We start from the raw sequence: 13,670 nt of genomic DNA, 5'->3' as shown, positions 1-13,670 counted from the left end.
TAGAGAGTGCAAAAGTGAGAATTCAGAAACTAGAATGTTTCAGCAAAGGGCTGACAAGGTGTCTCATGGAGAGGATTCTAATTGCACTAGGTGGTGCTGTTGACCTTGAAATACCATGTGCTTTACAGACCAAGGGCAGAGAGAGAGAGAGTCGTTCACTGGGTGGGATGGGTGAGACCCTCTGTTTCTAGAAAATCACAAAAATGGCACTCCCTTGATCTATATTCCCAGTTACCAGAACATTTCCAAATCTTGCCTAACAGGAGCTTTAAAAATTTCTGCAGCATTGCACACACAGAGTAGATAAGAGACATGGTTGTCTTAGACAGGAAAGGAGGAAAATTGCAATAGGAAAGGCTCCAAGATCCTGTTGCTGATGCCCATCGGGCAGTCGGAAGGTGGAGTTAGTCCAGAAGCCTTTGGGTAACAGTGGGTTGTGGTCCTGGGAAGGAAGCATTAGTTGCCTCTGGACCTCTTCCAGACCCACATGACACCTAGGCTGTCTGTGAAAGAAAACTGGTTCAAAACAGAGTCAACATTCCCAGCACTTTGAGGGCCCTGGGGGATTCACTAAGTTTTCTCTGTTGTCTTAGTATTGAGAATGGTTGCCACCCTAAAGGTTTTTTTAATTTGCTATCAGTTGCCCAGTTTTTAGTTTATAATTTTAAAGTTGAGGGCAGAAAGCCTCAAAATCAAAGTAAAGGTTTAGGGTCCACTCCTCTACTCACCTTTCCGACGAATCTATCTTGGATCCCCAACCAGCCCCCACAATGAAATGGCATTATTGTCTGCGGTAAATATCTGAGATTCGTTGTCTCACAGACCTGGAAAACTAGGCCACAGATACTCAGAGTGAGGCTCAGAGCAGAAGTTTAATAGGTGAAAGAAAGAGAAAAGTTCTCTTGCTACAGAGAAGGGTCCCAGAGAAATGGGTTGCTGGTTTGGCAGTGAAGTGCAAGGGGCTTTATAGATGAGCTTGAAGTGGGGGTGTCTGATTTACGTAAGACACAAAAGATTGGTTCGACCAGGTGTGCCATTTGCATAGGGCATGAAAAGCTGGCTGCTCCCACCATAACCTTTTATTATGCAGATGGCTTTTCTGCCTGGCCAGTGTCATATTGCCCTTTTTTCTTTTTTTTTCTTTTTTACTGTAAACATAGTAACAATAAAAGGGAAGATGGAGCCTCTGTGTTAGACATGCCTGGCTCCCAGTTAGCCCTTTTCTATTGGCGCATCTACTAGCATCCTAAATCATTTATTTCTACCTCCTGTATCAGTGGCAGCAGATCTGTATGGGTCTGCAGCAACCTCAATTCTTGTCTTCTAAGAAGAAAGAATTTGACTGAAGGGAGTAAACCAGAGGGAGAGACCAAGGAAAGTTTTAAAACAGGAGTGAAAGTTTATTAAACAGCATCAGAATAAGAGCCAAAGATAATAAAGTACATCTGGAAGTGGGCCAAGCGGGTGACCTGAGAGATCAAGTGCATGGTTTGATTTTTGACTTGGGGTCTTATAGGTTAGCAGGCTTCTGGGATTGCGTTTCTTCTCACTGATGCTTCTCTTGGGGCAGGTTGTCCACATGCAGAGTGGTCCCTCAGCACTTGGTAGGGGCTGAATGTGCAGTATGGTTACTGGAGTTGTATGCATGCTCACTTGATGTGTTCCTCCCGAACCAGTCAAATGTTGCCAGAGAAAGGTACTAGAGCTCTTAAACTACACCGACTACCATGCGTGAGCCCACTAGCTGAACTCCTTTGAGCTTATCAGGAAGCTGATGAACACTATCTGGTGTTTCTGTCTGTGGCAGGGACCATTTTACCCTGGCACCAGCTGGCACTGGCTGCAAACAGTAAATATTTCAGAGATGCAGTTTACAACCACCTGATCATCACCTCCTGATCACCTTACATTTTTGGTTGGGGGGCCCCCTCGTGCCCTGTTTATGTTTGACTAACCAGAACATATGATAGGATGAAATGTTTGGCAGAAGAAACATTGTATTGGACACTTAATAGCCTATTGTCCTAATAGACTACATACAGCGTAGTGTAAACATCACCGTTATGCACTGGAAAACCAACAAATTTGTGTGACTCACTGTATTGTGATGTTTGCTTTGCGTCATTGGTCTGGAACTTAGCTTGAAATATTTTCAGTGTATGCCTTTAAATGGGACCGAGATACGGTAAGTGAGTCATTAGTGATCAAGAAACCAAAAAAATTAAGGATAATAGAGTAGCTTAAATTTGAGAGAAAATTTTAGAAAGAAGTTGAGGCCCTTATTATGTGTTTGTTTCCTTTTTTTTAACAAATGAATATTCAGCATCTCATCCACTGAAACAACCTTTAATATGATTTACTGTATCTCTTGAATACTCATTCATGCATGCAATACTAACCTGCATGCCTACCGTCTGCTAAGCAGTATTGGAAGAACTAGAGATACAGCAAGGAACAAAATAAAGCCTCTCCTCTTATAGATCTTACATAGTGGGGAGAGTGGGAGCAACCAGTGAACAAACTGGAAAACGTGTATATAAAATAGATGAGGTGATAAAAAGTGCTTTAAAAAATAGAAGAGATTAGAGAATGAAGTAGGTACTCTTTGAAGTCAAATGGTCACAAAATACTCCTCTTATGACAGGGTAATAAGCAAAGGCCTGGATAAAAGAGGAAATAAACCATACTGTTGTCTGATTTAAAAAAAAAAAAAGCACTCCAGAAAAAGAGCACTACACATGCAAAGGCCCTCGGATAGAAGCACACACGCCTGGTGTCTTCGAAGATTGCAGTAAGCAAGGGGAGAATGACTGGACTGCAGATCAGAGAAGTGTTAGGGGACAAGTTTATTTAAGATCTTGTTTGCCATGACAGGATATTGGCTTTTATTTTAATCTGCAAAATCATTGGAAAGTTTTAAGCAGACAAAAAACATTAATTGTCTTATGCTTTTAAGGCTTACCCTGGTTGCTCAGTGAAGAATAAACTACAGGGAACATGAGAGAATACATGGGAGAGCAGTTAAGATGCTACTTCAGTAATCCATGACAATGACAACATAAAGTAACGCAAGGTGCACATGATGGGTATGGTAAGGAGATTAGATTCTGAATAGAGCTCAACAGTGCATGCTGATATGAGGTGTAAGAAACAAGAAGGAGTCAGGGTGAGTTTTCTGGCCTAGTAGCCGGTACACTAGAGAGATTCTTTAATGAGATGGGGAAGACTGATGAGTGGAGGGTCCAGGGGTTGAGAGTGGAGGATCAAGAATTTCCTTGTGGAAGTGTGCTGTTTTCACTGTTTATTAATCTTCCTAGTGGCAATGATTAGCAGGCAATTATATAGGAGTCTAGACTTCAGAGGAAATATACATTTATGTATCTTGTGCATATAGATGGAATTTAATACCATTAGGCTTCGTGAGATCCCATAGGGATGAGTGCACATAGAAAAAGGGCTGAGGACTGAGGCCTGGGATACTCCCATGTGAAAAGATGAATGTTTCTTTGACAGTTTGCATTTGTAGAAATGATGACACAATAGCCTAGTGCTGAAACCCTACTCAGTTCATGGTAAAACACAATTTTTATTTTACTGGGTCACTGAATAGCATTTAAAATTCAGAATATTTGCAGTGATCCCAAATATCTTAATAAAGATGAAAGCCTAAGTTCAGATTGGTGGCCTAGACTCTGCCTTCCTTGATCCTCCCATTTAAAAATAACAATAATGATAAAAATAAGAAGAAAATATTTATGGGTCACTAGATAATGTAATACACTCAAAGGTAGATCCATTTTTTTCTACTGTACCATTTTAGCTATCAGTCTATACACAGTACTTTGATTAGAAATGCACAGTCACTCTCAAGCCAATAGCAGTTTATAAATACAGGACAAAAAGCCTGGCCTGGGGAGGCTGAGCAATAATTGAGAGAACAAGTAGATGTGAAGCTAACAAATAGCACTGTGAATCAGAAGTAGGGAGATAAGCCAGAGGCAGCACAAGTGGCAGGTCAAGACGGGTAGATAGACAGAAGCCAGGAGTGAGAGGTGAGATGTCCAAATTGCAATAAAATACTCAAGCACGAGTCAATCCACTGAAGCTTACACCAGGAGGGGTAGCTGAGGGAAGGGCCATTCAGGTAGAGTGAAAGGAATGACGATGTGAGCAGGAGACAGGAGGGTGCAAGCTATTTGATATATTAGGAGAGTGAGGTACTTTTTTGAGGCTAAGAAAATAACTTGTAGTCAGAATCTGAAGGACTATTTAGACCATGTTAAACAGCGAGCAGTTGATTCTGAATGAGAATTCTTAAGAGAAGATTTAAGAAGACTTAAGAGACTTCAGAAGACAGGCTCCGCAGGACTTGGATGAGGGGGCATGAGATACTCAGTCTTTTAACCCGAAATTAAGGATATTAGAAACTACAGGAATAAAAGAAACCGTCCCAGGGCTGTGGGTAGGAGGATGAATGGGGTTCCATTTTAGACAGGAAGAGGAAAAAAATTTGGTAATTCATTTTGATTGATGAAGCAAAAAAAATTGAAGCTGAGCATTATGGAAGTAACAACAATGTTTTGTGATGTTGAGATAGAAAACAGGCCCAAGAGAGCCAAATATTTTACATTTCCCTTCTGGTTAGATAAATAATAAGAATCTTTCTGTTAAGATTTATGAAAACCCATTGTTTCAATTAATCAAAAGGAGAGAGGATCAATTTAAACTTTAAAGTACAAGAAAATCAGTTGTCTCTTTAGAAAAAGTGAGTCAGTATTTCCTGTGGTCTCAAATCATCCTAAAATAATGGTCTATGAGACAAATGAGACTCCGCTTACTTATATAGCTTTGTCTTTGATAGATTAAAAATCTGTATAAAATCTTACTATATCACAAAGACACTAATGTGCCCAACTGTATATAAAATATATAACTCACAGTATATAAAAATATACATCAAGAAATTTAAAAAAACATTGTATTCTAAAGGGAAAGATCATTTCAAGTTGTTTTTTACAAATGTTAGACTACATTTGTTCATGCAAGTGGGTTTAAACTATTTCTTACCCCCTGATCATAGGTATAAGCCTAGGAATTATTTTTGATTATGGTTTGGTCTGTAAATAAATCATGAAGGTAGACCATCCTCCCTGGAAGCATTGAGGTACCATAAAACTTTGACATTGGAGGTGACAGATTGTAATTTGGTTTAATCATGTATTTGTTATGAGAACTCTGACAAGCCTCAGTTACAAGTAAGCTTGGAAACACAAATTCTGTGAAAATACTACACACTCACACACACACAGACAGACGCACACTATCACTTCTCTCTTTTTATCTTGACATAGACAATGTAGGTATACCAAGAAGTAATCTCCAAAGAGCAAATAAAACAGAAATTTCAAACAAGTGCCTGGGTAGGAGATGCGACTTTAACATTTGTTTAAGTTTAACATTGTTTAACATTGTTTAAATGCCTCTCATCTCTGCCTCATAAACTTATAGTCGTTTTTCATAACCACCTGAAATAGCACCTCCTCTGTAACAACTTTCCTGTTCTACCCACCAAATATACTTGCTGATTGACTGTATCCTCTTGCTCAGAACACATGACACTTTCTACAGGGTGCTCTCTATGTTTTGACAGTAACAGGACTTTTGGGCAGGGATTTTCCAACTCATTGTCTAACTCCCACTACAATTGTCCTTCACCATGTACCCAGCAGGCACTTGAAGTGCTGGTTGAGCACTAAAATCTTGGAATGCTACATAGCCATTCCAATGTAAATAATCATTGTTTAAAACATTTTGAAAGTTCTTTTGGAACTGACTTTTTAGAATTTTTAAATATCTCAATGATAGGTCTTCACTCTTCAAGTTAGATCGTATTTTATTTTAGAAACATCAAAAGCCATACAAAACCAACCCTGTATATTTGTGCATTCTGTCTTCTTCCCCCTCAATGCTAAGGAAGGTTTCTTTTTCCTAGGCCAAATGCTCCACAAATAAATGTGTTGAATGAATGAACAAATGAATAAGTGAAGTCAGTGGAACATCAAACTGCATAAAAATATATTTATTCAGAAATGAGAGGTGATGATTGCCAACATATCATAATCAGACTCTGTTGTGACCTTGGTTACTTATGAGTTTGACAACGAAGAGGAAAGAGGACTAGGTAAGTCCCTAAACACCGAAGATGCACTGAGACCTTTCCACATGCCCAAAGAAGATACTCTTGCAGAGGAGAAATGATAAAGAGGCCCAGTCACAGATGCAGGAGGAAGTTTAATTGACTGAATTTGTCTAGAATGGGTGGGATTAAATGAGGTTTGAAATGAAATAGAAATTGCTAAACTCCTGACTAGACAATTACTGCCATCCATCTCTTATATGTGCCCCTAAATAAGCACTAACAGTGCCTTGAGCAGAGACCCCAGTGACTACCTAATAGTAGGCTTCAAGAGCATCACTTCCCACTCTCTTGCCCTGCCTCACTTTCCTCCTAGGTCTTATGGGATGGGTGATAGATGTCATTCCCTGGTTCCCTAATGCTCAAGTCTAGCCCCTCATTTCCTGGCAAGCAACAAGCTTGATTGTGTCTGTAACTTCTCAGAAGTCAGACCTCAGAAGTGTGCTTTTCTGGGAAATCAGGGTCAGGGAGGAAAGAAGGAGGGAATAAAGACATTGTAATAGATTTATATATATCATTATAACTCATCCATACAACAGTCCTGTAAGGTGTGTGCCACTGTACTCAGAAAACTGAGGCTTAAAGAGATTGAGTAACTTATCAAAACTTCACATGTACTAAAAGTGGAGCCTAGATTTCAAACACCTGTAAGACTGAAGTCTATGTTAGCCCTCCTATACATGAGCCTAAAATGCAACTGTAAACCGATAAGACTGACTTCCTCTTGAGGCTTATCAATAGCTCTGAATAGAAGCATTCCCAAATGCTGTCTGAGCAATTGTTGCATCATGGGAATAAGTTGATAAATTCTTAGGGTTACATACTCCTTTAGATGCACTGGAACTTTTCTCAATACATAGTTTCAAGTGTAAGGAAAAAGGATTTGAAAGGGAAGGGGAGAAATAAAACAGGACTGAGCCTTACACGTGTTGATCAGAACAGATGATGTTGGGATTTTCTTTACTTTTTTCCCAGAGAAATCCAATAAAGAAGTTTGTTTCTGTTACCTAAAATCAACTCCCTCCCACCTTAAGTGGTTTTGTATAGAGCCCATAGTTGAACTTTGTTTTCTACAGCAAAGATTCATTTTAATGTTTTTATATTATATCAAGGCAAGTTTGATTTCTTTCTGGGTAACTATAGTCAGAATTTCAGCAATACTCCATGTATTAGCTATTAGAGATAAAACACTGTGAAACTCTAAAGGCCTTGATTATTGGGCCAATGAGATACTTATGCTGTGATCTGATGGAGCAAAGCTTTGACAGGGTTATTGAGCCACCTTCAAAGTGTTATCAGTGAAGTTCTCGGCTTGCTGTTTTAGATAAACGACTTTCATTTTTACTAGTTGCTTGTACTTAATAAGGTTACTGGATTGATTCAAGTTGTTTGCAATGCCTTGAAGGTGAAGAGTATTGTATCTAGTGTCCTCATAACACACTATTACTTTCCTGAGGAAGGGTTTTGTCATTTTACCCTAGATATCAACAGAAAATATTCCATTTCTTATATATTAATTTTGCTCTGCAATAAGGAAATATAACTACCAAAAATGCCATTGAAGGTTTTAGGTTGATGCTTATTTGTGTTTCCTAATCTGTAGATAGCAAGGTCTTTTTTAAAATTTTTATTTTTTGTTTTGGTACAGGGTCGGCTTTGTTGCCCACCTGGAGTGTAGTGGCACAACCTTGGCTCACTGCAACCTTCTCCTGAAGTACATATTAGCTCACCTGGGCTCAAGTGATCCTCCCACCTCAGTCTTTTGAGTATCTGGGATTATAGGCATGTGCCACCAAGCCTGGCTAATTTTTGTATTTTTTGTAGACACAGGATTTTGCCACGTTGGCCAGGTTTGTCTTGAACTCCTAAGCTCCAGTGATCCACCCACCTTGGCCTCCCAAAGTGCTAGGATTACACGTGTCACCCTCGTGCCCAGCCAGCAAGCTCTCTTTCAATGATTCAGAGTTTCAGGCCATAGCAGTACGAGTATCAAAACATCTATTCTCAACTTGGAGTTGAGATTTCTAATACGAATTCTATTTTCTCCATAATCGTAAAATAGCATCAGGAAAAGTCTCTTGACACCTTAAAATACATATAACTGGAAAGTAGATCTTTTTGTCCTTCAGATAAACAAATTGTAAAATTTGAAATGAAAATTATTCTTCTTACCACCATTCTAATTTTACCCAGAGTTAACACAAAAGTTATAGCAGTACATGAAGCTCTGAGGCTTCAATGGGTGTAGATACAGACATCCAAACCTATAATTTTACATTAATCAGAATACCATTCATATAAATCACAAATGGAAAAACCATTTCTGAAGGTATTTGGTTTTATAGATTATAAAATTAAGCTTCCTTATAATTGTATCCAAACTGAAATATGCTTCCTGTACAAAGAAGGTTTCTTCTAAGAGTAAAGGCCTCCTCCCAATCCACCCGAAACACACACACACACGCACACACACACACACACACACACACACACAGAGAGAGAATTTAGAGCACTGATCTTTTCTCTCTTAGACTAATTATTTTAACATTATTTTCAGCCACTTTATTAATTGTGAGGTTAAGGCTAGGATAGATGTAACGCCCATTTCACACGTGTTGCAACATCAGAGTTGATGGTTTTCATTAAAAACATCAGAGCTAAATTCCTTTTAAAAAAAGACATTGTTACAGTTAGTACCTTGGGGAATGTTGTAATCTTATGAATGCTGATACGTTTATTTGAGCCAGTTGAATATTATCTCTAATATAAACTATAATTTACTGTGTGATTCCTTTTCCTGTTTTACCTACATATACTCAAAGTGAATGATTATGTTTAGTGAACATTTCTTTAGGTAATAAAAATTAATTTCATTTAAGAAAGACAGAAGTACAAAATAGTTATTGGAGCAAACTTTGGTATTTGTAATTTTGAAGTTATATACTTTTGAAATAAACCTGGGTTTGAGGAAGATAGCAAATGTATAAATTGAGCTCTCTAGTCATAACCTTGCTATATGTATTCCTGCTCATTAAAATACTTTGCGCCAGCAAAAATGATTACCAACATGTGTTTTGGATGTAATTAAGTAACTGTATAAAACTAAGTATGTTTTTTCTCCTTTCCCCGGTGACTGGAAAACTTTCATACTTTTAAGGTAATAATAAAAATAATAATCTTTAAAGAGCAACAGCCCTTAACTCTTTGCTGGTGCTTGCCATCTGCCCTTCTTTACTCCATTCTTAGCTCTTCTAGCTGCTTCTTGTAATAATGAAAAGGGAATGTGGATGGGCTATGACTTTCGTGTATGTCCCATTTCCAAATTTCCCTCTCCAAAAAGCCAACCAAATAAACAAAAATAACAGTGCAACAAAACACAAATAGCATTCCAAACGTTTGGCAAGTGACACTTTCATCTGGGATTAAGTAGTTTTAGGCAGTCAGTAACAAAATGCTGTTCTGCTGTCATAGTAGAAAGGCAGCACATTCTTAAAAGGAACCAAGAAGATTACAATCTTGGCAAAGTCTCTTATTAGCTTTCTCCTATCTCTTCTCCCCAACCACACTGTAAACTGCAAAACATACAGCAAAAAGAATTGGCTTAAAGGCAATTCATGTTTGTAAATAAATCCACAATAGGATCCAAGCTAAAGAGGTGATACATGGTCAGCCTAGTAGGACAATTCGGAGTATGTGCATATGCAAGTAAAAGCCAGACTATATATTTTTTAAATGTCAGTGCATTTTGTTATGTTAAAATTTTTTCAAAGCTTTATTTTGTTCCTTGTATGCTAACTACAAATAAGTTTTAAAAGAGTATCAAAAGCCTGCCAAAAACAAAAAAGCTGTAGTGACATCGAACCATACAATGTAAGAATTGAGCATGTGCAGTTTTTCAAATCTACAGAAGAAAATCATCCCTCTTTACAACATGGTCGGGCTGATTTTTAAGAAAGAAAAGATAATAAATCAGAAAAGCAAATATTTGGCATCTACATATTCAATATCTAGAACCATGCAGAGTAGAAGATTTAAAGAAATATGGAGAACAAAACAGTTATTTTGTTTTAGGAGCTTACAATCTGTAGTCAGAAACTAATATAAAAATTTTGAGTATAGAAAGAGCAAAAGTATGCCAGGTGTGGTGGCTCACAGCTGAAATCCTAGCATTTTGGGAGGCCAAAGTGAGAGGATTGCTTGAGCTCAGGAGTTCAAGACCAGCCTGGGCAACATAGTGAGACCTTGTCTCTATGAAAAAACTTTTAAAAATTATTTTAAAAAGAAAGCAAAAGCAAATATGAGAGAAAACATTAGAAATCAGAGCTTGGGCAAAGAGTTCAATGTGAGCAAAGCAGCTCTGCCTTGGGGTATCTCTGGAACATCCTGGCTTTCTCTATAGGCCCCACTACGTGGCCTTTTCCCATCACTTGGAAGCCACCATATCATGTCAGATTTTCCCTCAAACTTTTTAACCTAATTTATTCTATCAAAAAATATTTATCTATTGAATCTTTATTGTGAGTTGGCCACTGTCCTATGTAATGATAATACAGCAAGGATATAAAACAAAAATGCTTACCGTCATACAGATTACATTCACGTGAGGGAAGACAGACTATTAACAAAATAACTATATAAAATACATAATGTTCCAAAAAGTGATAATGGTACAGAGAAAAATTAAGCATGGAAGGGGGATATGCAACACTGGAAGTGGGTAGAAGTAAAGACATATCAAATGCTCAAGGAAGGTGTAGTAGACAGAATAATAGTTTCCTACGTCTGTATCTTTATATGGCAAAGAGACTTGTGGGTGTGATTAAGTTATGGATCGTGAGATGAGGAGATTATTCTGGATTAGCCAGGTGAACTCAGTGTAATCACAAGAGTGATTATAAGCAAAAGAAGGAGGCAAGAAAGTCAGAGGCAAGAGATGTGGTGACAGAGGTCAGAATGATGTAGTTGCTGGCTGGAAGAAAGCCATGAGCCATGGGATGTGTGCTTCCTCTCAAAGCTGGTGAAGGCAAGAAAATGAATTCTCCCCTAGAGGATTATAGGGGAGAAGCATGTTCTTTTTAGCAACTAAATGTATGCTAATTTATTCCAGTAGTCAAGAAACAAATATAGAAAGTCTTTCTGAGAAGATAACATTCGAACAAAGACTCCAAGGAGGTTAGAGCACCAGCTTTGCAGATACCTGGGGGAGAGCACTCCAGGAAGAAAAGGCAGACAGCAGGGTACACGCCCTGATCAGGAGCATGTCTAGCCCAGTGGCATGAAGTAGAGCAAGACTGGGAGTCAGAAGGGTAGGAGGAGACAGGTGAGAGAGAGAGATTTAGTTGAGTCAACTCACTTACAGCTTCATTATCTTTAAGAACGTTGGCTTAGTCTGAATGACACATGGAGTATAGAAGAGTCTGAATATTTATAGATTTTCTGAATGTTTACAAGAGAAATAAAAGTGGTGCACTGGTAAACCTGGTTGGGGGAAGGGAAAAAAAGCCCAGATTTGTGGCATTTGCTGATTTCCATTGTGTGAATATTTCGACCGATGGTTTGACAAACACATCACAAAATTTCTGAGTATTTAATTTTCAGCTCCGTTAGAGCACTGCACTTATGACATCCCATTTGTCAATTCCATCCTGTATTCCATTTGGGCCAAGAAGTATCAGAGTCAACTAGTGACAAAAATAAGAAAGTCCTCAATAAAAACCAGTGTCTACATTTGACTGATGTAAGGATCTGAAATTCATTTTTCTTTATCTGCTTTGCCCGGTGATTAAATTATGATTTTAGAAGAAACATTTTTAATTCCTTATCAGAGTGTTACTACTGAATAAATACAAGACATAGTTTAACTATATATAATCTGTCTATATTTTATTATTTTCAACAGAAATATTATAGATGCCAGATTCACAAAAGAAGATATATGATAGAAGCTGGAATTGTTTGAATAAAAAGAGTCAAATTTTACATTGGATTAACCAGAGGGAAGAAAGTAGATAGATAGGAAAGAAGAAGGCAGGCTTAGCCAAGCCAAAGAAAGAGACTAGACTCAGGAGGCATTGGGTGAAAAAGGAACTCTGTCAAAGAAGAGTACCATTATAGTTTCAAGAGAGCTGAGAGGTTGTTAAGCCTCCTTGTCATTCTTAATCCAAAAACACCCGATCCTAAACACTATAATCCTGAATGTTGAAATCCTGAAACATCAAAATCCCTAAAGTCCAAAATCCTTATCATCTAAAATCCAGAAAATCACTATCACAGGACAGTTGCACCATGGTATTGCATCATGTTAAATGTAATTATTTCCTTGTTTACTCTTTATTTGGAAATTAAGCATGGCTAAGAAGGTATGTATAGGTGCCAAGTCAACAAGGGGTGGACCCGTGGACTTAATTTTAGGTGTCAACTTGGCTGGGTTAAGGAATGTCTGGAAACTTGGTAAAGCATTATTTTGGGTATGCCTCGAGGGTGTTCTCAGAAAAGATTAATGTGTAGGTCTGAGTGGACTAGGTGGGAAAGATCTGTCAATGTCTGGAATATAGAAAAAGTGAAAATGAAGGTAAAAAATGCACAGAATCTTTCCTGCCAAACTATTATTGATGTACAACTTCTGCCACTTGCCTTCACAAAATGCCCTTTGTCAGAGAATGAAAAGAGTTCAACAAGCTTGGCGGCCTTCTGAACCAGATACTTGCTAGCACAGAGGTTCCTTCAGGGCTACAAGACACATTAAGTTATGAACTATTCTTGATTAAAGATTTGACTGTGAAAGAAGATAGACATATTTATTTACCACTAAATCTAACATAAAAAATGCATGTTTTACTTTGGCTAATGAATGTCACTTTCAAAACCATCCCTGCTGTTTCTTTGTTTGTTTTTACCAACTTTATACAATTTATGCGTCTATTGGATTCCAAAATTCTATAATTTAATATACTGTTTATGTATTACTGGCTGGAAAAAGTGAGGCATTTTATAAATGTTTATTTGAAGATTTGGTGGACTTTGCAGAAGAAAATAGATTTCAATTGCATCCCCAAATTAAAATGACAGGTTTGGAACTAGGTGTGACAAAGGCTTCTGAAAGTGAATTGCAAGGTGTTACCAGTAAAGTTAGTTTTTCCATTTAGTCCAATTCATTTGGTGGAAAATTCAGATGAGTTTAGTGGCCAAGCCCATATGGCAGTGATGAAAATTTTAGTTTAAAAATGCATCATTTATCCATAGTGGCATTTCTTCCACCTGATGAAATTCCAGGAGCTTTTAATGAATTAAACCACATTTTCCTAAAGAAGCCAGCAAGGTTACTTACAGGTTTAAAAATAATTATGTGCAAGGTAGGATAAGAAGTCATTTAGGGCCAGGCATGGTAGCTTATGCCTGTAATCCCAGGACTTAGGGAGGCAAAGGTGGGTGAATCACTTGAAGTCAGAAGTTCAAGACCAGCCTGGCCAACATG

At 37.9% G+C, this 13,670-nt stretch overlaps 1 long non-coding RNA gene across 1 annotated transcript; it reads left to right on the top strand.

The window, feature by feature from the left end:
• The first annotated feature begins 2,812 nt into the window (after positions 1-2,812).
• Positions 2,813-12,875, top strand: LOC129486432 (uncharacterized). Its single transcript, XR_008658973.2, has 3 exons — positions 2,813-3,073; positions 5,993-6,181; positions 12,096-12,875. It is a non-coding gene; the product is annotated as an uncharacterized lncRNA (long non-coding RNA).
• Positions 12,876-13,670: the final 795 nt, after the last annotated feature.

Source organism: Symphalangus syndactylus, chromosome 7 (assembly GCF_028878055.3).
Source record: "Symphalangus syndactylus isolate Jambi chromosome 7, NHGRI_mSymSyn1-v2.1_pri, whole genome shotgun sequence".
NCBI lineage: Eukaryota > Metazoa > Chordata > Mammalia > Primates > Hylobatidae > Symphalangus > Symphalangus syndactylus.
The sequence above is the reverse complement of the archived record's forward strand: the minus strand, read 5'-3'. Positions and strand labels throughout refer to the sequence as shown.